This window comes from Panthera tigris, chromosome C1 (assembly GCF_018350195.1).
Source record: "Panthera tigris isolate Pti1 chromosome C1, P.tigris_Pti1_mat1.1, whole genome shotgun sequence".
In the NCBI taxonomy this organism is placed as follows: domain Eukaryota; kingdom Metazoa; phylum Chordata; class Mammalia; order Carnivora; family Felidae; genus Panthera; species Panthera tigris.
The window spans coordinates 48,599,120-48,626,503 of NC_056667.1; the positions used below are offsets into that span (position 1 = coordinate 48,599,120).

General features: G+C 36.7%; 1 long non-coding RNA gene across 2 annotated transcripts in view; it reads left to right on the plus strand.

Annotated features, from left to right (window-relative positions):
* The window catches only part of LOC122241404, a 132,891-nt gene that overhangs the window by 96,301 nt on the left and 9,206 nt on the right, over positions 1 to 27,384 (plus strand). The window lies entirely within an intron of this gene.

Below are 27,384 nucleotides of genomic sequence, written 5' to 3' on the forward strand. Positions count from 1 at the left end.
AGGCCAAAAAACCATCTAGTGGGTGAACAACAAGCACGTTTTTAATGAAATTTGAGAGGAGTAGGAAGCTGAATGCTGAATGTCTAGAGAAGGCCGGTGAAAGCTTGAGCAGCACTTCAGTGAAAGAAGTGTGCAGTCAAATGAAGACTCACACAGAAGGGTTTTCAGTGTGGTCTCCACTCTGCAAGTGTCTGATCAGCCTGAGGCCAAGGCCTGGTTGAGAATAAGGGAGGAGTTCCTTCTATAGGATGGAAGGAACACAATTTGCTCTGAGAGTAAAGGAATGTTTTTTTCTTTAGTGTCTAAGGAAATTAGTGCACATGTATAACCTGTTTTATTTTATCTTTGGACTTTTATTTATCTATTTTGAGAGACAGATTGCATGAGTGGGAGAGAGGCAGACAGGGAAAGAGAGAATCCCAAGCTGGCTCCGCGTTGTCAGCACAGAGCACAATGCAGGGTGTGAGCCCATGAACTGTGAGATCATGACCTGAGTTGAAATCAGGGATGGGACAGTCAACGGACTGAGCCACCCTGGTGCCCTTATAAACACTATTTTGCAGACCTTCTGTCTTCATTAGCATGTGCAAACCCTGCAAACACTTCTAGAGACCCAATTCCAGACAGCTTTGTAGGAAATCAAGCTGTTGCCATATCTTATCACTTTTCCTTCCCCTAGTAACACCTATACTGTTCATCAAAGATAAAGGAAGATAAATACTAGGAAAACAGTTTGGGAGGTGGGAGGTCCTTAGGTCTTATTACCTAAGTGGCTTTTCAAAAAACATATCTAAATAGGTAATTACTGACCATGTGTTCACAGTAGAGGGTGGCAGTTAGGAATAAGGCCTGGAAGTCCCATAGGCAGGGATTTAATCTTTGCTTCTGTCTTTACTAATTTCGTGAATTTGCATAGTAATCTAACTTCCCCAAGCCTCATTATACTCCTCTGTGTGATGGGTAGAAAAATGCTTGGCATAATTGAAGAAAAACCCAGAGCCTGGTACTTAGGACTTAAATAACTGCTGTAGTTATACCGTTTGTTGTGCAAGTACAGGTTATGTCAACGTTTCCGGTAGCTAGTCGGATCATCTGGTGTGAATCTTTAGCTTTATTAGATATTGCCTAAAGGTTTCCAGGAGTAGTTCAACCAATTTATTCTCTCATCAGCAGAGAATGAGAATTCGGGTAGCTCTACATATTCACCAATAATTGGTATGGTCAGAATTTTAATTTATACCCATTCTGCTGGGTATGTAATGGTAATATTATTTCAATTTGCAATTCCTTAATGCCTAATGAAGTAGAGCACCTTTTCATATGCTTATTGGCCTCTTGGATATCTTCTTTTATGAAATATCTATTCTGATTTTGTCTTTTTTGTCTTGATTTTCAAATTAAATTTTTTTTTTTTTTTTAATTCTGGCTATGGATTCTTTGCTGTATATGTGTATGGAAAATATATTCTCCTACTCAGTGGTTTAACTTTTCACTCTCTAAATGCTGTTTTTGGCATATAAAAAATACTTCATTTTTATATAATGTGATTTATAACTTTTTCTTTTATGTGGTTGATTTTGTGTCCTGTTTAATCTTTGCTTACCTTCAGGTTATAAAGATAATATCTCTTTTTCTAGAGGTTTTAATGTTCTACTTTTCATACTGAGATCTGTATTTCATTGGGAATTTGTTTTTGTTGTTAGGAAGGGATCAAGATTCACTTTTTCCATAGTAGTGTCCAATTGACCCGGTACCATTTATTGCAAAGTCCATTATTTTTTTACTGCAGAGAATTGTCTGTCCAAATCAAGGGACCATGTAAGTATAGGTTTAATTTTGAACACTCTCTTGTCTTCTATTGATGTTTGTCTATGTACTCACCAGCAGTACCAATATTGCAATGTCTTAATGTAGATTTAAACAAGTCTTCATGTTTAGTAGGTGGATCTTCTAGTATTGTCCTTTTCAAGATTATCTTGGCTGTTATCAGCCTTTTGTGTTTCCGCATGAATTTTAGAATCAGCTGGTCATTGTTCACAAAGACAAATAGTTAACTCTGTTGGAGATGTTGAATGGGGTAGTATTGATTCCAGTGAACCATTTTGGAAGGAATTAGCATTTTTATACTAGGAATTTTTCAATACTTCAGCATGTTAGATCCCTCCTTTTATTTTGGTTTTCTGTGATTTCCCTAATTAATGTCTCATAGTTGTGAATGCAGAAGTCTTGTACATTTTTCATTATTTTTTCTTAAGTATTTCATGTCTTTGATGTTATTGTAAATGTCATTTTTAAAATGTTTCCTTACTGATTTAGAGGGGCACCTGCACCCCAACGTTTATAGCAGCATTATCAACAATCTCCGAATTATGGAAAGAGCCCAAGTGTCCATTGACTGATGAATGGATAAAGTAGATATGGTGTATGTGTGTGTATGTATGTATGTATGTATGTATGTATATAATGTATATATTATATGTATGTATTATATTATATGTTATATGTATATGTATTATATGTATATATGTATATAATGTATATAATTACTCAGCCATAAAAAAGAATAAAATCTTGCCATTTGCAGTGATGTGGATAGAGCCAAAAAGTATTAAGCTAAGCAAAATAAGTCAGAGAAAGATAAATACCGTATGATTTCACTCATGTGTGGAATTTAAGAAACAAAACAGATGAACATAGTGGAGAGAAAATAGTAGAGAAAGAGTCAACCAAGAAACAGGTTCTTGATGACAGAGAACAAACTGAGGGTTTCTGGAGATGATGGGTATTAAGGAGGACAGACACTTGTGGTGAGCTCTGGGTGTTGTATGTAAATGATGAATCACTAGATTCTACACCTGAAACTAATATTACACTATATGTTAATTAACTGGAATTTAAATAAAAACTTTAAAAAGAAAAAATATGATTTTTAATTTTTTATTGCTCTATAAAAACACATTTTTATATTAACCTTGTTGATGTCACTTGTTAATTCTAATTGTATATTCTTTTAGATCGTCTATTGCATGCAATCATGTCATCTGTGAATGAGAACATCTTAATTTCTTCCATACCAGTTCTTAATTTTTTTCCTTCATTATTGTATCAGCTACATCCTTAGTACAATATTGAATAGAAATGATAGTATCAAGGGGCGCTTGGGAGGCTCAGTTGGTTAAGCCTCTGACTTTTGATCTTGGCTCAGGTCATGATGTCATGGTTTGCGAATTTGAGCCCTGTGTCGGGCTCTGCCCTGACAGTGTGGAGCCTACTTGGGATTCTCTCTCCTCTCTGTGCCTCTACCTGACTGTGTCTCTCTATCTCTCAAAATAAATAAATAAACTTAATAATAATGATGAAAAAAAGAGCAATGGTAGTATCAGGCATGTTTTTTATTCCAAGTTTCAGGAAGAAAGTTTTCAATATTTCATGATTAAGTATGATAATTGGTGTTTTTAAAGGATAGTATTTATCCAATTAAGAAAGTTCAGTCTGTTCCAAGTTTGCTAGGAATTTTAAGACGAAGAGTGTTGGATTTTATCAAATGCTTTCATCTATTGAGATTGTCTTTATTTAATTCTTTATTCTAGTAATGTACTGAGTTACATGGATTGATTAAACTTTGAGTGCTAAACAACCAGGAATTTTAATTTCTGGAATAAACCCTAATTGGCCTTGGGTACAATAGTCTTTACATACTACTGAATTGGACTTGTTGATGTTTTATCTAGGATTTTCCATGTTCTTTGACATTTTCCTTTTCTGTAATATTCTTGCTAGATAGTTGAATTAAGGTTATGCTGATCTCATAAAGTTTGAGCTCCCCTTTTCTATTATTTGGAAAAATTTGTTATGAAAGACTAACCAGTGAGGCTCTCTAAGCTTTAGAGACTTCTCCATTTGGTAAATTGTTTTACTTGGAGATTTAATTTTTTAAATAGAAATAATTCAAATTTTCTCTTTATTCTTATATTAATTTAGTCAAGTTTTTTGTTTTTTAAGAAAGTTGGGAATTTTATTTAAATTTTAAAAATTTATTGGCATAAAGTTATTCATCATATTATCTTATCCTTCTTTCTTTTTTAAGAAATATATATTTGTAAGATATGTTATGTTATGCTCTTTTTCATACCTAGTTATTATCTCTCTTTTCTTTCTCTCTTCTTGCTCAGTCTTGCTGGGAATTTATTCATTTTGTTATTCTACTCATCACTTTTACTCTGTTTGCTTCCTCTATTGAATTTTTCCATTTTATTATTATTATTATTATTATTATTATTATTATTATTTTGCTTTTTAAAAAAATTTCCTTCCTTCTCCTTTTTGAATTAATTACTTAAAATGTTGGGTTTAGGATTAAAATTGCCTTTCTAATATATGCATCTAAGGCTACACATTTTCCTTTAAGCTTATACTTAATCAGTATCCTGCAAGTTTTGATGTGTTTATTGTAATTTAATACAAAATATTGTCTAATTTCCATTGCGATTTATTCTTTGTCTCAAGAGCCATTTAGAAATATTTTACAAAATCTTTGGTTTTAGGGATCTTCTATTTAGATTTTTGTTACCGAGTTCCAGTTATAAACCACAGTGTTCAGAGGGCATATTCTCTATGACTTCAATTATTTACAAGTTGTTGAGACTCACTGTATGGCCTAGCGTATGTACAATTTTGATAAATGTTCCAGGTACACTTGAAAATAACGTGTGTTCTGTTACTACTTGCAGGGTTCTCTGTCAGTTAGTTCCAGAGTATTATTTGTTTTATTCAGATCCTCTTTTAAAATTACTGATATTTTTGTCAGGGTACATATTATTGAGAAAGACACGCTGATATTTCTGCTATGATTGTAGATTTCTGTTTCCTTTGACTTATGTCAGTTTGTATTCCATATATTGTGCAGCTATGCAATTGGATATATATAAATTAGTAAATGCTAAATCTTTTGTGAAGTATTCTTTATTTCTGCTAGCATGTTTTGCCTTTAAGCCTACATTGTCTGATATTAGCACGGTCATGCTAGCTTTTTGTTTTTGTTTTTGCTCGTTTGTTTGTCTTTAGTTAGTATTTGCATGCTATATATTTTTTCATTTGTGGCTGAAGCTACTGAGGCCCTGCTCTTATCTGTTCAGCACTCACTCTGCTATGTGCCAGAGCATCCCACAGAGTCCACGTGAATCTACCCACGACTCTCCCTGACAGTTTTATCTTAAAAACTTGTTTTCTTTTTTCTTTATTTTTCTTAAAGTATTGTTGACATGACTCATGGGAGCAGGCAGGATGTAAGTGGTTAGTGGTGCTCCAGATGTTGCCCTCTACCAATAATATAGGGAGTTTAGGGATAAATACCTTTGTTCCCTCGTCTCTCAGGCGAGACCACTGTGATACGTATTATATACCACCTCTCAGCAATCCATGTCAGGATTCAGTTATAGCTGCTTCAAGAATTAAACTGTCCATGAATGCATTCAATATTCCCTTTTGCCCCTGTCTTATTTTCTTACTACCTTGCATATGATCCTGGTTTCACCTAATACTAAATGATTTGCACTCAAATTCTTGTGCTAGGGTCTATTTCTGTGGAAACTTGGCCTAAGAAGCTATCTTTGTACCTACAGTTTGTCTATGTCTTCAGGTTTCAAGAGCATCTCTTTTTTTTTAAAAAAAAGTTTTTATTAGTTTATTTATTTTGAGAGAGAGAGAGTGAGAGAGAACAAGTGAGCAGCAGAGAAAGAGGGAGAGAGATAATCCCAAGCAGGCTCCACACTGTACAGAGAGCCAGATGCAGGGCTCAAACTCACTAACCGTGAGATCACAACCTGAGCTGAAGTCAAGATTTGGGTGCTTAACTGACTGAGCTACCCAGGCATCCCTAAAGACCATCTCTTATTCTTATAAGGAGCATATTGTTGTGTTTTGTTTTTTTCTGACAATGTTTGTCTTTAATTGAAATATTTAGTCTACTTAATGTGATTCCTGGTATGTTTGTCAGTTCTGTTTTCTCTACCATGTCTCTCTTTATGTTTTCTACTCCATTAACTTGTTATACATTCTTTTACCGTAGCGTGTATCCAAGAAATTACAATAAGCATCCTTAACTAATTACAGTGTAATATGAATTAGCTCTTTTATAACTTCCCAGACATTGCTAGGGTCTAGAACACTTATACTCCATTTATTTTCTTCCTGATTTTTGGTGATTAACGCCAAGTGAAGTTAATACACATGTTTTAGAGTTTATAGACATTTTTATTGTTTTATATAGATAATAGTCATTTAGTTTTGTATTTAAAAAAAATTAATGCTTATTTATTTTTGAGAGAAAGAGTGAGACAGAGTGCAAACGGAGGGAGGGCCAGAGAGAGGGAGACACAGAATCAGAAGCAGGCTCCAGGCTCTGAGCTGTCAGCACAGAGCCTGACACGTGGCTCAAACTCACAGACCACGAGATCATGACCTGAGCCGAAGTCAGATACTTAACCAACTGAGCCACCCAGGTGCCCCATAATTTTGTATTTTTATGTATCTTTATCAATTGCCCTTAATTATTTCCTACATTTTGATTTTGTTGCCCGGGATCATTTTCCTACTGTCTAGAGAGCTGCTTTTAGCATTTCTTTTGGTGTGATTCGGTTAACAACACATTTTCTGAGTTTTTTTGTTTGTTTGTTTGTTGCTTGTTTGGAAATGTTTTTATTTACCCTTCACTTTCTTTTTCTTGATAAAAGTAATATTGTTTTTATTGAGAGATAAGTTACATATATTCGATAGCGCAAATCTTACATGTTTAGCTTGATGAATTTTTACATGTACCACCCATATCAAGGTTTCGAGCCTAGAAAACATTCCAGAATGCTCTTTATTTCTCCCTCCCAGACAGTACCCTTGCTACAGAAGTAACTACAATTCTGTGTTCTCCAACCATGAGTTAGTTTGGTCTATTCTTAAGCTTCATATAAATGGAATCATACAAAATGTACTTTTCTTTCTGGCTTATTACACTCAACATGAAGTCTGTGAAATAATTCATCTGTTATGAATAATGTAGTTCATTTTTTTATTGCCATGTAGTATCCCATTATATGAATATACCATGATTTGTTTATCCATTCTATTACTGATGGTCACTAGAGTTGTTGTTCACTTTTGACTATTAAATGTGTGATGAACATTACTGTTACATGTCTTCTTTATGTAGGACATAAACACTTTTTCTGTTGAGTATATACCAGTTTTCATTGCTTTTAATTTGGGGGGTTGGTAGTGACTTTTAAAAAGCCCTTTAAAAGCATTTTTATAGGTCTATAGCTTCTCAAGTTTCTACTGGAAAGTCAGCCATTAAGTCTTGTTATTGTTCCTTTGAAAGTAAATGTGTTTTTTCCTCTGTCAGCTTTTAGTATGATTTTGTTTTTGGTTTTTAGTAGTTTTATTATGATAGGCTAGGTGTGGTTTTCCTTGTAGATATCCTGCTTTAGTCTATAGTTTCACGTCTTTTGTCAAATTTGATACTTCTCAGCTGTTTCAAATATTGCCTTTGACTCTCTTCTTTTGGCTCCTTTCTCCCTTTATGTGATTCCAATTATATATATGATAGACCTTTTAATCATCTCTCATATGTTCTCACTGTGTTTTCTAAATTTTCCACCTTTTTTTTTTACTCTCCTTGTGTTAGCTTGAATAGTTTCTGTTGACTTCTGGTTCACTGTTATATGTTCATACTGAATTCTTAATTTTGATTATTATATTTTTTAGTTCCGGAATTTTTATTGATATTTTAAAGCTTCCAGTTTTCTGATTACATTCTCCATTTTGTCATTTATTTGTTTTTAAGGAAGGAAATCTATTTATTTATTTTTATATTTCAGTGTAATCAACATACGGTGTTATATTAGTTTCAGGTGTATGATACAGTGATTCAACAATTTTAAGGAGGGCACTTGTGTTGAGCACTGGGTGTTGTATGTAAGTGATGAATCACTGAATTCTACTCCTGAAACTAATAGTACACAGTATGTTAACTAACTGGAATCTAAATAAAAACTTGGAAAAAAATTCTATACATTACTCAGTCCTCATCATGATAAGTGTACTCTTAATCTTCTCTACCTATTTCACCCATACCCCCACCCACCTTCCATCTGGTAAGCACATGTTTATTCTTTATATTTAAGAGTCTTTATATTTAAGAGTATATATTAAGAGGTTTTTTTTCCCTTGTTCACTTGTTTTGTTTCTTAAATTCCGCATATGAGTGAAATCGTATGGCATTTGTCTTAGATTGACTTATTTCACTTAGCATTATATTCTCTAGGTACATCCATGTTTTTACAAATGGCAAGACTCCATTCTTTTTTATGGCTGAGTAATATTCCACTGCATATTTATATATACCACTTTTTCTTTATTCATTCATCTATCAGTGGATACTTGGGTTGCTTCCATATCTTGGCTATTGTAAATAATGCTGCAATAAACACAGTGGTACATGTATGTTTTTGAATTAATGTTTTCATTTTCTCTGGGTAAATACCCAGTAGGGAAATTACTAGATCATATGGTAGTTCTAATTTTAGGTTTTTGAGAAACTTCCATACTTTTTTCTATGTAGCTACACCAGTTTGCATTTTCACCAATAGTGCATGAGGTTTTCTTTTTCTCCACATTCTTGCTAGCACTAGTTGATTCTTGTGTTTTGGATTTTAGCCATTCTGACAGGTGTGAGGTCATATCTCGTTGTGGTTTTGATTTGCATTTCTCTGATGGTAGGTGATGTTGAGCATCTTTTTGTGTGTCTGTTGTCCATCCATAGGTCTGTTTAGGAGAAATGTCTGTTCGTCTTCCACCCACTTTTAAATTGGATTATTTAATTTATTTTTTTGGTGTTGAATTGTGTAAGTTCTTTATATATTTTGGATTCTAACCCCTTGCCAGATATATCATTTGCAAATGTTTTTTCCCATTAAGTACGTGTCTTTTTGTTTTGTTGGTTGTTTCCTTTGCTATGAAGAAGCTTTTTATTTTGATACAGTCCCAATATTTTATTTTTATTTCAGCTTCCTTTGCCTCAGGAGATAGATCCAAAGTAATGAATGTTGCTATGGCTAGTGTAAGAGAAATTAATGCCTGTGCTCTCTTCTAGGATATTTATTGTTTTAGGTCTTACATTTAGGTCTTGAATCCATTTTGAGTTTATTTTTGTGTATGGTGTAAGAAAGTGGTCCAGTTTTATTATTTTGCATGTGGCTGTCTAGTTTTCCCAACATGATTTGTTGAAGAGATTGTCTTTTTTCCCTTTGCTTATTCTTGCTTCCTTTGTCATCAATTGATTGACCATAAAAGTGCGGGTTTATTTCTGGGATTTAGTGTGGGATCTCTGTTCTGTTGATCTATGTGTTTATTTTTTGCACCAGTACCATGCTGTTTTGATTACTACAGCTTTGTAGTGTATCTTAAAATCTGGGATTGTGATATCTCTCAATTTTGTTCTTCTTTTTCAAGATTGCTTTGGCTATGTGGAGTCTTTGGTGGCTCCATGCAAATTTTAGGATTATATGTCAGGTTCTGTGAAAAACGCTGTTGGTATTTTGATAAGGGTTGCATTAAATCTGTAGATTTCTTTGAGTATTATGGACATTTTAACAAAATTCTACCAATCTAAAGCATGGAATATCTTTCATTTTTGTGTGTTTTTCAATTCCTTTCATCAATGTTTGATAGTTTTCAGAGTACAGGTCTTTAACCTCCTTGGCTAAATATTTTCCTAGGTATTTCATTATTTTTGGTGCAATTCTAAATGGGGTTGTTTTCTTAATTCCTCTTTCTTCTACTTCATTATTAGTGTATAGAAATGCAACAGAATCTCTCTATATCGATTTTGTATCCTATGATTTTGTTGAATTCACTTATCAGTTCTAGTAGTTTTTTGGTGGAGTCTTTAGGGTTTTCTTTATACAGCATGATGTCATCTGCAAATAGTGAAAATTTTACTTCGTATCAATCTGGATGCCTTTTATTTCTTTTTGTTGTCTGATTGCTGTGGTTATCCAGTACTACGTTGAATAAAATTGGTGAGAGTTGACATCCCTCTCTTGTTCCTGACCTTAGGAGAAAAGCTCTGATTTTTTCACCATTGAGTACGATGTTAGCTGTGGGTTTTTCTATCTATGGCCTTTATTATGTTGAGATATATTCCTTCCAATCATAATTTGTTGAGGATTAAAAAAATGTTTTTAAGTTTATTTATTTACGTTGAGAGAGACAGAGACAATGCAAATAGGGGAAGGGTAGAGAGACAGGGAGAGAGAATCTCAAGCAGGCTTCCACACTGCCAGTGCAGAGCCCAATGTGGGATTCAAACTCATGAAACCGTGAGATCATGACCTGAGCTGAAACCAAGAGTCAGACACTCAACCGACTGAGCCACTCAGACACCCCATTTGTTGAGGATTTTTATCATGAATGAACGCTGTACTTTATCAAATGCCTTTTCTGCATCTGTTAAAATGATCATATGTTTTTTAACCTTTCTCTTGTTGATGTGATTTATGATGTTGATTTGTGAATACTAAACCACCCTTGCATCTGAGAAATAAATCCCACCTGATTGTGGTGCTTAATTTTTTTAAATGTATTGTTGGATTCATATTGCTAATATTTTGTTGAGGATATTTACTTCAATGGTCATCAGAAATATTGGCCAGTAGTTCTCTTTTTTTGTTTTACTTTTATCTGATTTTGGTATCAGGGTAATATTGGCCTCATGGAATCAATTTGGAAGCTTTCCTTCCTCTTCAATTTTTTGGAATAGTTTGAGAAGAATAAGTATTACCTCTTCATTAAATGTTTGGTAGAATTTGTCTGTGAGGTCATCTGGTCCTGGAATTCTGTTTGTTGGATCATCATTTGTTTTTTAAAGCATGTTAATTATTTTGAAGTTCATGTCTAATGACTCCCCAAACCAGGTCATCTCTGGTTCCTTTTCTATTTGTGTTTTTCTCTTAGTGTTACTTGTTGATAAGTCTGGCATACTTAATTGAATACCAGATTCTATTTATGAGAATTTATATAAGCTCTCAGTGATGTCATTTTCCTCCAAAGTGAGTTGATCATTGCTCAAGATGATAAATCAAGGACAGATCACATTAATACAGTCCTAGACTGACATAGCGTGAATCTTTGTTGCAACTTTGATGCAAGCTTCCATTTGCATCTGGTTTATCCCCGATCTAGAAAGTAGCCCTGCACAGGCATTGTTTATTTTATCCTTATATTGTAGAATTCAGGTAGAATTCCTTTGACTGCCACAAGTAAAAAAAAAGAAAAGAAAAGAAAAAAAGTAGCTTAAACAAAATAAGTTTATCATCTTATATAATGAGAAGTCCAGAGACAGGATGAGTGTTTGCATAAATGCATCCTATCATTGATCTAGCTCGGCTTCTCTAAAATTCTCTTGGTTTTGTTCTCATGGTCCTTACATGGCTAATATAGTTGCAGGTGTCCCATGTCTTGAGGTAGGAAAGTGAAGTTTGTATTTATAGGGCACTATGTAAGAGTGAATAATCCATTTTCTAGAGACCTCCTTCCCCCAAAGCCTTCTCATGTCTCTTTGGCCAGAATTTTGTCACATGCCTATTCCTAAACTAGATATTGTCAGTGGCAATGGCATGACATATTTCATTGAGACTGGTCAAGATTAACCCCTTAGGCCCAGGAGGGGTCCTTTCTCTGAATATAGCCAGGTAGAATATGAACACCTAAGCAAAACTAAGACCTAATTAACAGGGAAGAGGGAATAATAGGTGTCTGTCACAGGGAGAGGTAGCTGTCTCTCATATGGTAGTCCTGTGAGAAGAATACTATTGTTATCCATCTACTTTAGCTATGAGAATTTTGTGATTCAGAGTTTACTTAGCCTGAGATCAAGTATTTAGTCGCAGAGTCTTTATTCAAACAAGTTATCTGATTCCAATTTTGTACGTGTTTTAGTGCTCTTTAGTCTTCCAATAGGGATGTGAGTTTTCTTTTTTAAAATCATTCCTACAATATATTCACATACGCAAATTAAGGTAGATAACTCCATTTCCCCACCCCACTTTAGCAGCAGCCTCACCGTCAATCAGGATGCAAATGCTATGTGGAGAGTGTTAATCATCTATAGATCTGAGATTGCCTAAAACTTTAATTCCTGTATTTATGCAGCCATTCCTCAGTCTGTAATGGATGCAAGCCACCTAGGGCCTAAGCATTATAAGGTGTTGCTATTCAAGCTGAAACCACAAGGGACCAATTAGAGTTTTTACTTCCATTAGCAAATATGATTTGTGTCCACTCCCCACTGCCATTCATAATTTGGAATTCCACTCTGCTTCAAATGTTCCTTCTCCGCTTCAGCTGAATGATTTTCACAAGAATCTGCCTCTTTGCGAGGTACCCTCAGAGTGATGGATTAGCAGCCCTGACAGCATTTGCTAAGCTGGGAGCACATTAGCCATTGCCATTTCTCTCCTCCACAGTGGAGGTGGGAGCCCAGAAACTCTGCCTCCGGGAGGGTTGGGGAATAGACTGCTTTATGACAAAGCAGGCCGGAACAACCACAATTGCGGCCCCCGAGAACAGCTCATGCCACGGGGTCAGAGGAGCAGCATTTTATGTTCCTTTGTAGAATAAACTGAATATTTTTATAAGAAACAAATCTTCCATCTATGATCCTGTTCCCATTAGTGGGTCAAGGCAAGAGCAAACCAGAGAGGCTTAATTTACTTAGGAGACATTCTGTATAAATACTCTATTCCCTTGTGTGATGTTCTTGTTCTGTTGGCCTTAATACATGCAAACAAAGATGACTTACTCAAGTTTTGATATGCCCAAAGACCATCCTTCTTATAACATGGTGTTCCTTTTCAGCTGGGTGTCAAAAAGATCCAGAAAGTGTACATCAACACAGCATGTATTTTCCCTCCACTAAACTAGTATACAATCTGTAATTGCTAACCCCACAAGTTTGAAAGTTTACCTTAACATTTGTGGGAAGCAGATGGTTTCCATACACTGCCAACCTGTTGTTACCAAAGCATTTTCCGAGAATTGTTTCCCAGCCACAGTCACTAGCATAATTAACCTTTCCGTGGATTGTATAAACAAGAAAATGATCACCAATCTGTGTGAAAGCCAAATGTACGATTCAAGATTTTGCCTCAGAGCAAGTTCTGATGAACGACCCATTTTTGGTATGTTTTCTAGTGGCCACTATTCTTCCCCTGTCTCCTTTTTTATTCCATAGCACACCTTCTCTTTTTAGCCGTGGGTTCCCCTTTACCTATGTCTACCTTCAGACTTCGTTCTGGCCAGGTCCTGAGATATTTTTCTTAACAGAATAGTAAGCAGGCAAGAAGTGTCTAGGCTGTGAGAGAAAATGGCCTCCATTTGAGGCTTTAGGACTAACACTCCACAGCTGTTCGTTTCCCTAGAGGCTTCATGCAGCCTTTTTCAATACCTGTGGATTTCCTGTACTTTGTCTTGCCCCCTGCCCTTTATTGGTCTTTGCTTCATTTTCTATTAGTGTCTTACTGATTTCAATCTCTCTCTCTCTCTCTCTCTCTCTCTCTCTCTCTCTCTCTCTCTCTCTCTCTCTCTCAATCCCTCTCATTTATATTCTACTGTTTTCCTGGACTTTCTTTTTTTTTTTTAACTTTTTTACTAGAAACAATTACAGATTCATAGGAAGTTGAAAAAAAAAAAAGTACAGAGAGGTCTCTTGTATACCTTTCAACTAGTTTTCCCCAGTGGTTACATCTCCCATGACGAAGTATAATTTTCAAAACAGGAAATTGACATTGGTACAAGTCCCAGAGCTTATTCAGCTTTCACTAGTTTTAGATGCACTCGTGTGACCGTGTGTGTGTTTGTGTGTGTGTGTGTGTGTGTGTGTGTGTGTGTTCTGACTTTTAAAGAGGAAACATCTTCAGTCTTCTGCCTGACTTTAGAATGGCTTAGAGTCAGATTCAGTAAACACTCATTAAGGGTATGTATGAGACATTGTCATATAATTGACACAATTTTTTTCAGTTAATCTTCTCATCAGTGATCTTCCCAAGGTCATCTAAGTAATGTCCTGACTCCAAGTCCAGTGCTCACCATGTCCCTTGCCTGGTCTTTAGCCTCTGTATAGACCATGACCTCTGTTTTCATGCTGTTTTTCATGTTTTCTCTATTTGATTCATAGCCCCAAAAATAGTCCTTAGCTTTGTAGGGTCTTCCTTCCTTCTGGCTACCCTGACTGCTGATCCACAGCCTGGATTTACTCCTGCCCAGTGTGCTCTTTGCTTTTCTGCTTCTGACATCTGATTGGGGGTCAGAATGTCCAGTAAACCATGGTGGTATTTGTATTTATGCCTTAGATTATTGGAAGCAATTTATGAATCTCTTCCACAAGTATAATTCGTTGTTCCTCCCTGCATACTGAGGTTGGTAGGGCTATTACTATTGCAATTTTGCAGATGAGGTCACAGAGACTCTGGAATGGTAAAGCCAGAAAACTGAAGTCAAAAATCCAGAGGTGGAACTCAGAATAAAACTTGGGCCTTTTGACTCTTGGTGAAGGTTCTCCACACTGTTTCATGTCAAAGTGTGGGAGATGGTTTTCCCTCCATAATGATAGGTTTTATTGCCTGAGAACCCACTGTGTGTCATGACCTATGCTAGGCTTCCTACATATATTGTATAATTTGTTCACACAACAGTCCTATGAGGTACTATTATTAATATAACCCCATTTTACAGATGAAGATACAGGCTCAGAGAGCACAAGTGAGTTAGCATCAGGCCCAGAATTAGCAAGGGGGAAAACTGGGATTGGAACCTAAGGCTGAATCCTAAACTAAACTTGTAACCTACACTTCTTGCTTTGAAGTAAACAAATAATTACCTCCAGACACAAAAACTACACAGAATAATTCAAACTATGATATAGGGTTAGACATTACAGACTTTGCATTAAAATTTGAATTACTAGTAATTCAAAATTTATTTACTAGTAAATATTTACTAATTTATTTACTAATAATTTCATTTTGGGAGGTATAACATAAAAATCTGAATTTCTATCTTTTGATAATAGATTGATATACCCAGCAATTCTTGGCCAGATCTTAAATCTGTGCTTTCCAATTTACCATAGTTCCCTGCAGGCTTGTGAGATGTTTGTGGCTTATCAGGCAGTGCATCAGGGGAATGGGATTTGGAGTCAAAGCTATGGGTTTAAACCACAATTCCAATACTTCCTATGCCTATGGCAGTCTTGAAACATAATCACAGGTCCTTTGACATTTCTTCCTATCTGGAGATGGAGTGGATGCTTTCTCATCTTGACTTTGTCTGTGTTTATGACTACTTTGGCCAATAGAACCTGGGTGAAGTGATCATGTGGCTTTTGTGGTTAGATCATCAATATCATGCAGTTTCCACCTTGCTCACTGGAACACTCTCTTTTGGAACTAACCTGAGACCATCATGGTAGAGAGGCCATATGTAGGCACTCTGGTCAAAAGTCCCTTTGGTCTTGATAATCATTCCATAACATATATGTATATCAAATCATCATATTGTATACTTTATTTTATTTTTATTTTCATTTTTATTTTTTTTACTTTAGAGAGAGAGTGTGAGTGGGGAGAGGGGCAGAAAGAGAGAGAGAGTCTTAAGCAGGCTCCACACTCAACACAGAGCCTGATGGATCACGACCGGAGTCGAAATCAAGAGTTGGGACTCTCAACCGACTGAGTCACTCAGGAGCCCCTTAAATCTATACAATTATATTTGTCAATTCCCCAATAAAGTTAAGAAAAAGTCACAGCTGAGTGCAGCCTTCCAACTATCTCTGCCAAGGCACCAGACATGAGTGAAGCCTTGTTTGATCTTCCAGAGTGGATCTGCTGGATAAATACCACTGAGAGATCTCAGTGCTACATGGGACAGAAGAATCATATAACTGAGCCTTGCTCAAATACTTAAGTGCAAAATCATGAGATACAATAAAATGGCTTTTTTTCTAAGACTTGGAGTAATGGTGTTTATATATATTTTTTATTCTCAGCACTACATTAAAGAAAGTACTCTGTGCCCCCATTTGGTCATCTATAAAACAACTCATGAGAGTATGCGCCCTATCTTCTGCACACAGGCTAAAGAAGCAAATGAAAGAATAGATTTACAGCATTTGTAAGTTACCAAGTGGTATTCAAATAAGATCATTATGATGATTGTAAAAGGCTGATGACTGTTTGACAATCTTTAAGACTTCTTTCAAGGGATATACAAAACTGCAATGTAAAAGGAAGGCACAAATAGGTTAAATTCTTTATTAAATGCTTGTGTAAGGATTTTAATTAGTCACATGTCTCAATGATATGCACCTATAGCATTGTGGCCTTTTCAGTATGTGGTATTCCCACCAAATGTCCTTTTTATATCTGCGGTAATGGAGAACAGAGGGATAGGACTCGAGTGAAACCTTGCAACGCTCAGCTATGTTGGGACATTAAAACAACCAGAATGTGGGTTTGATGGAAAGTCAGCCAGGCAGATTTTACTGGATAATGAGCTAGTGTTGGGAAGAGAAATCGGGTCACTCTAGGACTGAATGCAGAGAAAACAGGGGAGAATGATTTTACCAACTGACTGACTGAAGGTCCAGAGACAATTCTATTTCCTTTTTCTTTTTATGCGACAAATTACTACACAGCCCTTTTTGCTGTGATAGGTGATATACTATGGTGGCAAGTCCTTGTTCAAGACTTTCCCTTTGCTTTCTCCTACCATGGGTGACTTTTCCATAGTTTTTTTTTGTTTTTTTGTTTTGTTTTTTGTTTTTGCCTGGCTGGGATGGTCCTTTAATTCTCCTGCCTTGTTAACTCTTACTCCTCCTCCTGATTTCAGCTCACATAGCACCTCCTCAGCCTTACCCGATCCCATAAACATAAGGCATGATGTTGTTCCCTGTGTGTTGTTGACATCGCTGTATTTGTCACAGTGGCATTCATATTTAGTGAGGGGGAAAATAAACTACATTCAGATACAAAAGAAAATGTAGCTACTTCATTTTCTGTAATGGATCTGATCTTTCTAAGGAGTGGCAGCCTTGCTGGCTTAGCAGGAAAACTCAGCTTTAACTGACGAATCACAGTGCATCAGTTGCTGTCAGTATCGAGTCTGAGGAATCATACAGCCACTGCTGGTTTAAATGGCCCATTGTTCCTAGTGCTTCCCCAAGTCTACGTTTAAGAAGGTGTCTAGTGGCTAGTAACTCTGAGCAGGTTAGAGTGACCTTGTGGCTTTGGGAAGAAGAGGGATGTCTGGCCAGGAGCTCGCTCTTGGCCAGTCTCTATATATTACATATTGTACACTGTATGTTCTGTGAAGTATACTATAGAAACAATTTAGTTTCCTGCTTTCCCCCCCCCCCCACCACCCCAGAATAGAAGAGTGCTTAAGAGCTCTTGCTTTGGAGTCAGATTGCTTTTAATTCCAATCTCTACTCTGCCACGGGTTAACAGTATTCTTTCAACAGACACTTGCCTACACTAAGCCTCAATATCTTTATCTATATAATAGAGGTATTAGTAGGTATCATTGGTTTTGATTAAGTACTTAGCCATATTCTTTGGTCCTTCTAGTTGCTGGGTTTCTTGTTTGTAGGGCATTCTACCCTTGGATATCCATGGACTTCTGATCTCCAATCTCTTCCTTGTACCCATGAAAATGAGCAATCCTGGGCTCCTTTTACTTATGGTCCTTCTAAAAGATATGGTGGGGGTTGGGGTGAATGGCATGCTCATTCTTTCAGAGGCAGCATGTTGCAATGAAGTGAGCACAAGTCTTGAAATCAATAATATGGTACTTGCAGGATTTCGTGAATGCCTCTCACATTAAGACAACTTCATATCAAGCCAGCATAATAGAATACTCTTCATGAAAGGAGATACAATAGGAAAGCAGTTGGCTGTGACTCTAAATCAAATTAACTAGTGTAGCGCAGAAGAAGGAGACTCCCTTGATGTATTCAATATACAGCTTCTGATGAATATTCCAAAATACATATATTCCAGATGTTTCAGATTTGCTGGTTGTGGTATGATTATTTGGTACCTTTCTTTAAGGCGCTCAGCAATTTCCTTTGAGGCAAATAATTTGTTTCATGATTTCTGACAATAGCTTGGAGAAAATAACATTGAGTATTTATCTTCATATTCGACTTGTAGCCTAAGAAGGGAGAAGCCTTTTAGTGACGTTAATGTTTTGATAAACACAAACTCAAGATTAACACAAACTTACTCTGAAACTTGTCATAGAGGGAACAACCTCTTTTTCCAAGATTAGATTTCTGAAGGTCTGGGCCTTGTTTATTTATTTTCCCAGAGGCTGGGCAAGCTCAAGGACATGAAGTTCTATATAGAATAATCAGGCCATGTTGAATGGGCCAAGGAGTTTCTGGGAAGATTGCTATAAAGTTAAACGCTTGCTGTACTAGTCCCTGAAGTTCGTCTCAGTATGTGTGGATTCAGAATTATGTTATGAAGCAGGAACTACAAAAGGCACTTTGTTAGTAATATCTATGAGTGTAATGGACAGCCTTTTGGTTTTTCAGAGTGAGATGCTTGTCTTCACATCCAAACTCCCATGAACTTGCTTAACTCTTACCCATCTTTTCAGATGTGCTTTTTGTTCCTTTTCTGAAAAACTGCGTGAGCCATTGAAACTCAGTCACTGAACTCATTACAGCGTCACTCTTTGTAGTGATCACTTTGAGTGTAGGATGGCCAAATAGTATTTTTTTTTTTTATATTGGTCTTCCCTACGAGACTGTGAGCTCTCTCCAGATTAATGCCATGCCTGGTTTTCTATGACTTAGAGAAAATACTTAATAGTTCCTTAGATAATTACTTAAAAGGCTTTGGGGAAAGCAAAAAGCAGAAAGGCTTAAGAGACTTTGAAGATAAGAAGGGCAACATAACCAATATTTATTGAATGACTAATATATATGCCACTTAACATAAAATAATTTATTTGTCCCTCACAGCATCCTTTAGGAAAAAACGTATCATTGTCCTCAATTGACAGAGCAGGAACTAAAGCTCAGAAAGTGTAATAAATATATCAAAGTCACACAGTCAAGAACTGGCAAATTCAGAATTTGATTTGAAATCTGTGTGTTGCCAAAACCATAGTGGTTTTTTCATTATTCTTCCCTACTTCTCGGGGAGACTGGAACTCATAGTTTGCTCCCAGGGAAAATGATTTCTGGAAGTGTGATTGGTTTTGTTCTATTTTGACAGAAGAGAATGTTTAACCACCTCTCAAACATCAGGTATGGTTTTTTTTTGAAATGACTTCCTCACATCCTGGCTACTTCTTAGACGAATATTTTCAGGTTGATTGTGGAAAGCTCAAGCACCTGGTTAGGCTTTGGTTACTAATGGCTAAAGGGACTGTGCTTAAATCACATAATTCTTCAGAGCTTTGTTGAGGCGTAAGCGCTATATAAAAACAATATATTTGAAGTATATAATTGGGTAAATATCCATGAAAATTACATATATGTATACATATATATGTACATGTATATGTATATATATACGTGTATATGTACATATGTATATATGTACATATGTATATGTATATATATATGTATATGTATATATATACGTATATATATACACATGTATATATATAAAATCTCCATGAAAAACAAATCACCACAATCAAGATAACGAAATATCCGTCATTCTCTAATTCCCTTAAGCTTCCTCATGGCCCTGTATAGAACATCCAGTAAAAAGTTGAAGAGAAGTGGTCTAAACTGGTATATTGATTTGTTCCTCATCTTAGAGTAAAGCATTCAGTCTCATACTATTAAGTATGGTGTTAGCCTTAGGTTTCTCATAGATGTGGTTCATCTGACTGAGGACATTCCCTTCTATGCCTTGTGTGCATTTTTTGTTTTTTGTTTCCTATTTTTTTTTCTTTTTAGTCAGAATTGGGTGTTAGATATCATCAGATATTGTCAAATGATTTGATGATTTTCCTGAACGTATTGAGATGATTGTGTTTTTTTCCTTGTTTATCTCTTAATCCACTGGTGGATTACACAAAATCCTTTATAGCCTTTAGATTTTATGTGTCTATGATTAAAAGTTATTTAAGTACTTGGCTCTATCTTAGCAAAATTCTAGTATTGCTTTAGGCATTATATATCTAAAGGCTAATAATTAAAGATGATATAAATATATATCTCAATTAGTAGAGCAAATTCATAATTGTTAGATACTTCACTGGATTTCTTCCTATCACACCATGCGAACAAATTACATGGACTTTAACATTTATTTATTTTTATTTTAAATTAAAAAAAATTTAAAGTTTCTTTATTATTGAGAAACAGAGAGAGAGACAGAGCATGAGCATGGGAGGGGAAGAGAGAGGGGGAGACACAGAATCTGAAGCAGGCTCCAGGCTCTGAACTCTCAGTACAGAGCCCCATGTGGGGCTCAAACTCACAAACCACGAGATCATGACCTGAGCCAAAGTTGGATGCTTAGCTGACTGAGCCACCCAGGTGCCCCTTTTTTTTATTTTACATAAAATAAAATTCATTTCTGACTGTACAATTCTGTGGGTTTTGATGAATACAGGGAATAAGGCAACCACTTACTGAAATCATGGTACACACTCCTTTCTTTCTCCATCAAAATTCCCTTATGTAGTTTTTTTCTAGACAAGCCTAGGGCCCCCCTCCCAACCATGGCAACCATTGCTCTGTTCTATGGCCTTATAGTTTCACCTTTTTCTGAATATTACACACATGAATTCAGAGAGTATGCAGTTTTGGTGGAGGGGCTTCTTTTATCTAGTGAAATGAACTTAAGATTTGTTGATGTTTCCTGTATCCATAGCTTGGGAGCACATTTTCCCACCAGTTTCCTGAAGGGAAAAGAAAATAAGTTGTTGGGAATGTGGTATATTTATCAAAAGGAAATGGAACCAAATATATAAGTGGTGAAGTGGGGATTTGCTTTCCTCTTTGATTTGCTGTAGTACAAAAGTCACATGTTTTTCAATATGTAAAAAAAAAAGAAAGAAAGAAAGAAAGAAAGAAAGAAAGAAAGAAAAAAAGAAAAGAAAAACCATGATCTCTTTGAGCCAACAGTTAACAGTATCCTTTGATCACACAATCGGGAGTGACCTTGTACTAGGCCTCAGTACTTGTCATTTTTTTCTATCCGGATGCTATCGTCAAAATCCGCCTGTTTTGCATATTCAGTAGTAATTCATTAAATCCTTGATGTAGTCTATATGGTATTGAGAATGAAATAGTAAACAGAGATGGGGTAGATGGGGTCAGCTTTAGTGAATGGATTTCTATTTTTCTCCCCAGTGCAGGATATATTTTCAGCAAAGGCCCCTATTGGTCAGGTACTCTGACAGAACAGGCAGTTTGGAATAAAAGCAGCATGAGACCTAGAGGAAGAGTTTCAACAACAGCAGGGAAAAAAGATACCATAGTAGATCTTATTGGCTTAGCCATTTTACCCTAAAGGTTTTCTCTAACCCTTTGGGAAAGTCGAATAGGACACAAATACCGGGGTCCCATTGTATTGTATGTACGATGGAATGTTCATTCTGTCTGCTTTTGTTCACTATATTACAAACTGCATTTTCATAGTCCGTGAAGTACGTTCGACTCTCAACTGGTGCTTTGGCTGTCTGGTAAGTCCTCAGGTGTAAAACAAAATGAAACAAAACAATGCCCCTCCCCCCAAAACAAACAAAACAAAACAAAAAAACTTCTCTAGAAATTTCTAAAGACTGGCAAGTAATCTCAGGAGAAGCCCTCATAAGACAGCACAAGTCCTATCTGACCCATAGCTAAGAAGCCTTTAGGTCAATGTAGTTGGTGTTGGTGGGGAGCAGCAGGTTCTGGGGGTAGGGTAGGAGATTGACATTGACATTTTGTAGGGCATCGTGGAAAGTAAAGTTCCCTCCCCCTAGACAGCAGGGAGCAAATTACTAGGCAAAAAAAAAAAAACAACAACAACAACAACAACAACAACAACAAAAAAACCCCAAACTTAAAACAAAATCTGTCAGGCACTCATTCACAGCAAATGTCAGACTCCAGACACCAACTGCTAATGTGTTAGAAAACGCTGATTAGGGATTACTGAAGATGCCTATAAACTTTCTATTACCATTATTTAAGAAACTCTGAAATGAGTTAATTCACATTCCATCAGCATTTTGTATTTTTCTTGTAGGTTTTCAATCTGTGAATGTCAGCATTTACAAAATTGAGATGAGCAATATATTTCTAATAAATGCATTATAAAAGAAGGAGCCAGGCATTTAACAAATATAAGCATCAACTTGATCTCTCTCTCTTTCTATCTATATATGTATATACATATATAGAGATACATATATCTCTATACAGTTTTATATACTGAATGAATAGATAGATAGATAGATAGATAGATAGATAGATAGATATATCAACCGTTTTATATACTGCATGAACTTTGGAATTGATTTGTATGATGTATTAAAACGTCTGTATGTTTAAACTGGGTGAGTTCCATGAGGGGAGAATTTTAATTTTGTTTTGTTAATTGATATGCACCAAGCACCCCTAACAGATATGTGCATATAATAAGCTCTCAATAAATGTTGTCAAACTGAAGTGTAGAGACCAGAAAATACAGTAACAATATAAATATCCAGAATAGGCTTATATAGTTGCTATGATTAGACCAGAGATTTGACTCTGAAGTTCTTAGAAGCTAAAAAAAAAAATGAAATGGTACTTAATTTTATAGTTATATTGTCAAAGAGAAGAAGGGATACCAATTCATTGAGGGGAAAATAACTTTCCTAGGGGTCGACTCTATAAAAACATCTAGTGTAGAAATCCACATGAAGCAGTAGTGGGATTTTAGGGTGATTTTTCATAGCAATTGTAGGTAAATGTGAGAGAATTTGCTAAATGTGAACATATCAGAGATACTTATGAATGAGTTAAGGAAATACTCTTTCTATCATAATATGGGAGGAGGTGGAAAAAGGCAGCAGGGAGTGATACATAAAGTTGCATAAGTAGGCAAAACCCCATGGTGGCTGAGAGAATTTGGCTCTTAGAAAGTGTGGGCTGCCTGGGTGGCTCAGTGGGTTGGGCATCTGACTTCAGCTCAGTTGGTTGGGTGTCTGACTTTGTCCCACAGTTCATGGGTTTGAGCCCCACATCGGGCTCTGTGCTGACAGAGCCTGGACCCTGCTTTGGATTCTGTATCTCCCTCTCTCTCTGCCCCTCTGTCTCTTGTGCTCTGTCTCTCTCTCTCTCTCTCTCTCTCTCTCTCTCTCTCTCTCTCAAAAATAAATAAACATTAAAAAAATTTAAGAAAAGAAATAGAAAGTGTTTTCCATTTGAGTTTGTAGCCATTTCCTGATAGATCTGGATTTAATCATTTCACTCAAAATCACTTATAAATCACTTTGCATGCCTCAGTTGCTATGATAGATGCTGAGGATACAAAATAAATTCAGCATAGTCCTGTCCTTAAGGAATTCTGAACCTGGTGAAGGAGAAAAATAAGTCAGTTGGCCGTTATGGAGAATTGCTATGAGTCAGGTCCCCATATTGTGTAGGGAGACACAGAGGAGAGGCATCTAAATTAAGCTGGAGTCAAGGTGGGATTCCCAGAGGAGGAGACTGCAGAGCTGGTATTTTAAAGATATGTTTGGGTATCTGGATGAGCAAAGGGGAGAAGGCACCCACTGGAGGAGTGGTGTGTGGAGGGAAATTGCAATTACAGGCTGTAGTAGAAGGTGGCAGTGTAGAGGGAGACCAGCCTCTGAGGATTAAGGAGAAAGGAAGGCAAAGGAATAGGAAAAATGGTGATCAAGGACCTTGTAGGCTAAGGTAAGAACTGTGAACTTTATCCTGACACCTATGGGCAGCCATGATCATTGGAAAAAATCTTAGTGATTGCAAGGCACTTTTAATGCAAGGGACTAATTAATGATTAATGGTTTTATCTTGGTCAAAGGGGGTTTTAATTCTGTTCCGTTGGTTCTGAGAGGCAATCAGTGGCATTTTTTTTTTTTTAAATGCCAGATAGGCACAGAATCCTTCTTGTTTTCCTTTTCTGGTCTATTCTCGATATTTTATAGAAAAGAAAAGACACAGAGGGAGTAGGTGTCTTGACCAAGGACATCCAGCTACCAAGTAGCAGAGCCAAGATTCCCACTTCATTGAAGAAACACTGTATTATGTTGAAAAGAACAAAAACATGAGTCAAGAAATGTGAGTTCAAATTTCAACACTGAAACAAATTTGCGACCTTAAAAAAGTCATGTAACCTTTCTGAGCTTCAGTGCCCTCATCATAAGATAGAGTTAATAATGATATCTTATACAGATTCTAGTTAGAATTCTAGTTAGGTGAAACATGCCAGCTTATCACTATTAAGTGGGTGCTTAGAATTTGTTGACTCTGAAACTCAAGCACTCTGATTTCTACTCAGGAGTTTTGTTTTTTTATTAAAAAAATTTTTTTAATGTTTATTTTTGAGAGAGAGAGAGACAGAATTCAAGTGAGTTGGGGCAGAGAGAGAGGGAGGCACAGAATCTGAAGCAGGCTCCAGGCTCCAAGCTCTCAGCACAGAGCCTGATGCGGGGCTCAAACTTACAAGCTGTGAGATCATGAGCTGAGCCAAAGTCGGACACTCAACCAACTGAGCCACCCAGGTGCCCCATACTCAGGAGTTGTTTTGCTGCAGTCTTTTTTGGAGGATGGTGTCTACATTATGGCCTTCTTTCTGTTCTTTATTTTAGTCCACAGTATTTCTCTTTTTTTTTTAATGTTTATTTTTGAGAGAGAGACAAACAGACAGAACATGAGTGGGGGAGAGGCAGAGAGAGAGATAGAGACAGAATCTGAAGCAGGCTCCAGGCGCCGAGCTGTGAGCACAGAGCCTGATGCAGGGCTTGAACTCATAAACTGTGAGATCATGACCTGAGCTGAAGTTGGACGCTCCACTGGGGAAGCCACCCAGGCGCCCCTCTTTTTTTTTTTTTAATGTTTATTTATTTATTTTGAGAGAGAGGGAGAGAGAGAATCCCAAGCAGGCTCTGCACTGAAGTGGGGCTAGATGTCATACTGGTGAGATCACAACCTGAGGTGAAATCAAAAGTCGGATGCCTAGCGGACTGAGCCATCCAGGTGCCCTATAGTCCACAGTATTTCTGTGCTTGTGGATTCAAGCTTTAGTCACATCCAAATGGATCCTTTGAGCTGGGGTGGTTTGGGTCTGTAGAAGGTTCCTGAAAAGTCTCAGTGTAGTAGACCCTGCAAGTTACTGGAATTAAGAGAAAGTGGCAGAAACATTGAAACCTCTGGAGAAGAGCATTTAAAGCTTAACACAGCCAGGATCTGCCTGTGTATCTGCAGATCGAGGCCTGAAATCATCCGGAACCTGAACACTACTCATTAATGATGACAGTGCTTTGAGAAAGTACTATGGGGGTCGGGGGAGTGTGGCTGTGACTTAAGCACAGACATGGAGGCAGAGGCACATTTTTGATATCAATTTTTCTTAAAATCAACCCGTCCAACTTAAGTCATTATAAAGCTAACCAAGGATAACAGCTCTATCAATCAGATCTTTTGCCTTCACAGTTGAGTGAAATCTTTTTCTTTTTCCTTTATAACCAAAACTGAGAGGGTAGTTAAATTTCCCAGTTAGAGGCAAAAGAGTCTTTTGTTGACCCTTTGCTCTTCATCTTTCCTGAATAGCTTGCCCCATTTTAATGTTATGCTTTATTATTCATATTATTATTTTTGAAAATTTTTCCCAGGGGAGGAAGGATATAATGAAAAGGCATTAGGTTTCTTATTTGAAGAGCTAATCAGATTTGAGGAAGACAAACCAGTGTGCTGTAGGGTTCCCGGGCAAGAAGCGAAAATGATCTGTTCCCCACTATGGTTATGGATGGAAGTACAGTTTTAGCAGAGTTTTTCCTGGCTTTCCAGGGAGGGCTCCTAAAGGAGGTAGAAGGCCCTACTGTATGGCAGAAGGAGGGATACCAGGCCCATGTTAAGGTTATTCCCTTTGAAAAATTGAAATTGTATCCTGATAGCTATAGTGCATTGATTCTTTAGTGTCATTCCGGGAAGAAATGAAGTTATTGTGAAAGAGTTCTGCGTCAGAAAGGGTGTCTGCATCTCAGCCAAGAGAGGTTGATACTAGCTAATGAATTCCATGTGTGGCTTATTATATTTTACAAAGCCCAAAGTATACCTTACTACACTCATGGGACCAGGTAAGATTCAGCCACGTGCTGAGATCCCACCTATAATGGTCAGAAAAATTGACAAGGAAGTGGGGGGTTTTCCTAATATCACTCCGAGTATTGAATGAGTTCCAAAATGTAGGTGAACTGAGCTTTCTGAAGGAACTTCTTATCTTCAGGACACGAGATAACCCAAGAAAGCCTTAATTTAAGGTTTTCAGGTGATAACTGAAGAGCCAGAGACTAAAGATGGTATACGATCTGCTGTAAGTCACAGAGTGACTATGGCCAGTGACAGACTGATGGGCCAGGTCTTCCCAATTGCAGCACCAGCCTCTTTAAGAAAGGAGTTGCTTAACTATTCTACCTTTATTAAGAATAAAAACTTGAGGGATAGGGGTAGAGGAGGAATCCAGTATTTGTTGGATTGTTCATAGATACTTAGAGTGACGTGTGAGGGTTCTTAAATTTAATATCTCATTTAATTCACAATAATCCTGTGAAGTCAGTGTTATGCTTACTCTATATATAGATGTAGAAACTGAGGCTTGGGGAAGTAAACTTGGCCCAGGTACTAAAGCTAGTATACTGAAAGTGAAATTGGATCCAAAGCCAATTAGGTTCTCAAATTTCCACAAGCCACTATTTAATACTTAGGCAATATTACCTTATGAAATCCTACACTCTCAGAGTTGGAACTGAAATTAGATGTGACTGACTTCTATCTTCAATGCAAACTTTTTCCCTATGGAATTCCTGACAGATGTCCTCCAGTCACAAGGACCTCACTGTCCCACAAGATAGTTAACCCTTGTACATAATATGGTAGGAAATATTGCCCATACTTGATTTCTAAGTTTATCCTTATAACTCCTATCCCCTAGGTCATCCTTTTACATTCTTTTCTGCATGATATATCTAATCATTCGTTTGTTAATTCAAAATATTTATTGAACATTTATTCCATGCCAGGCACTACTTTAAGAGTACAACGATGAATAAAGCAAATATCAACCCTGTCTTCATGGATTTTGCATTGTTTAA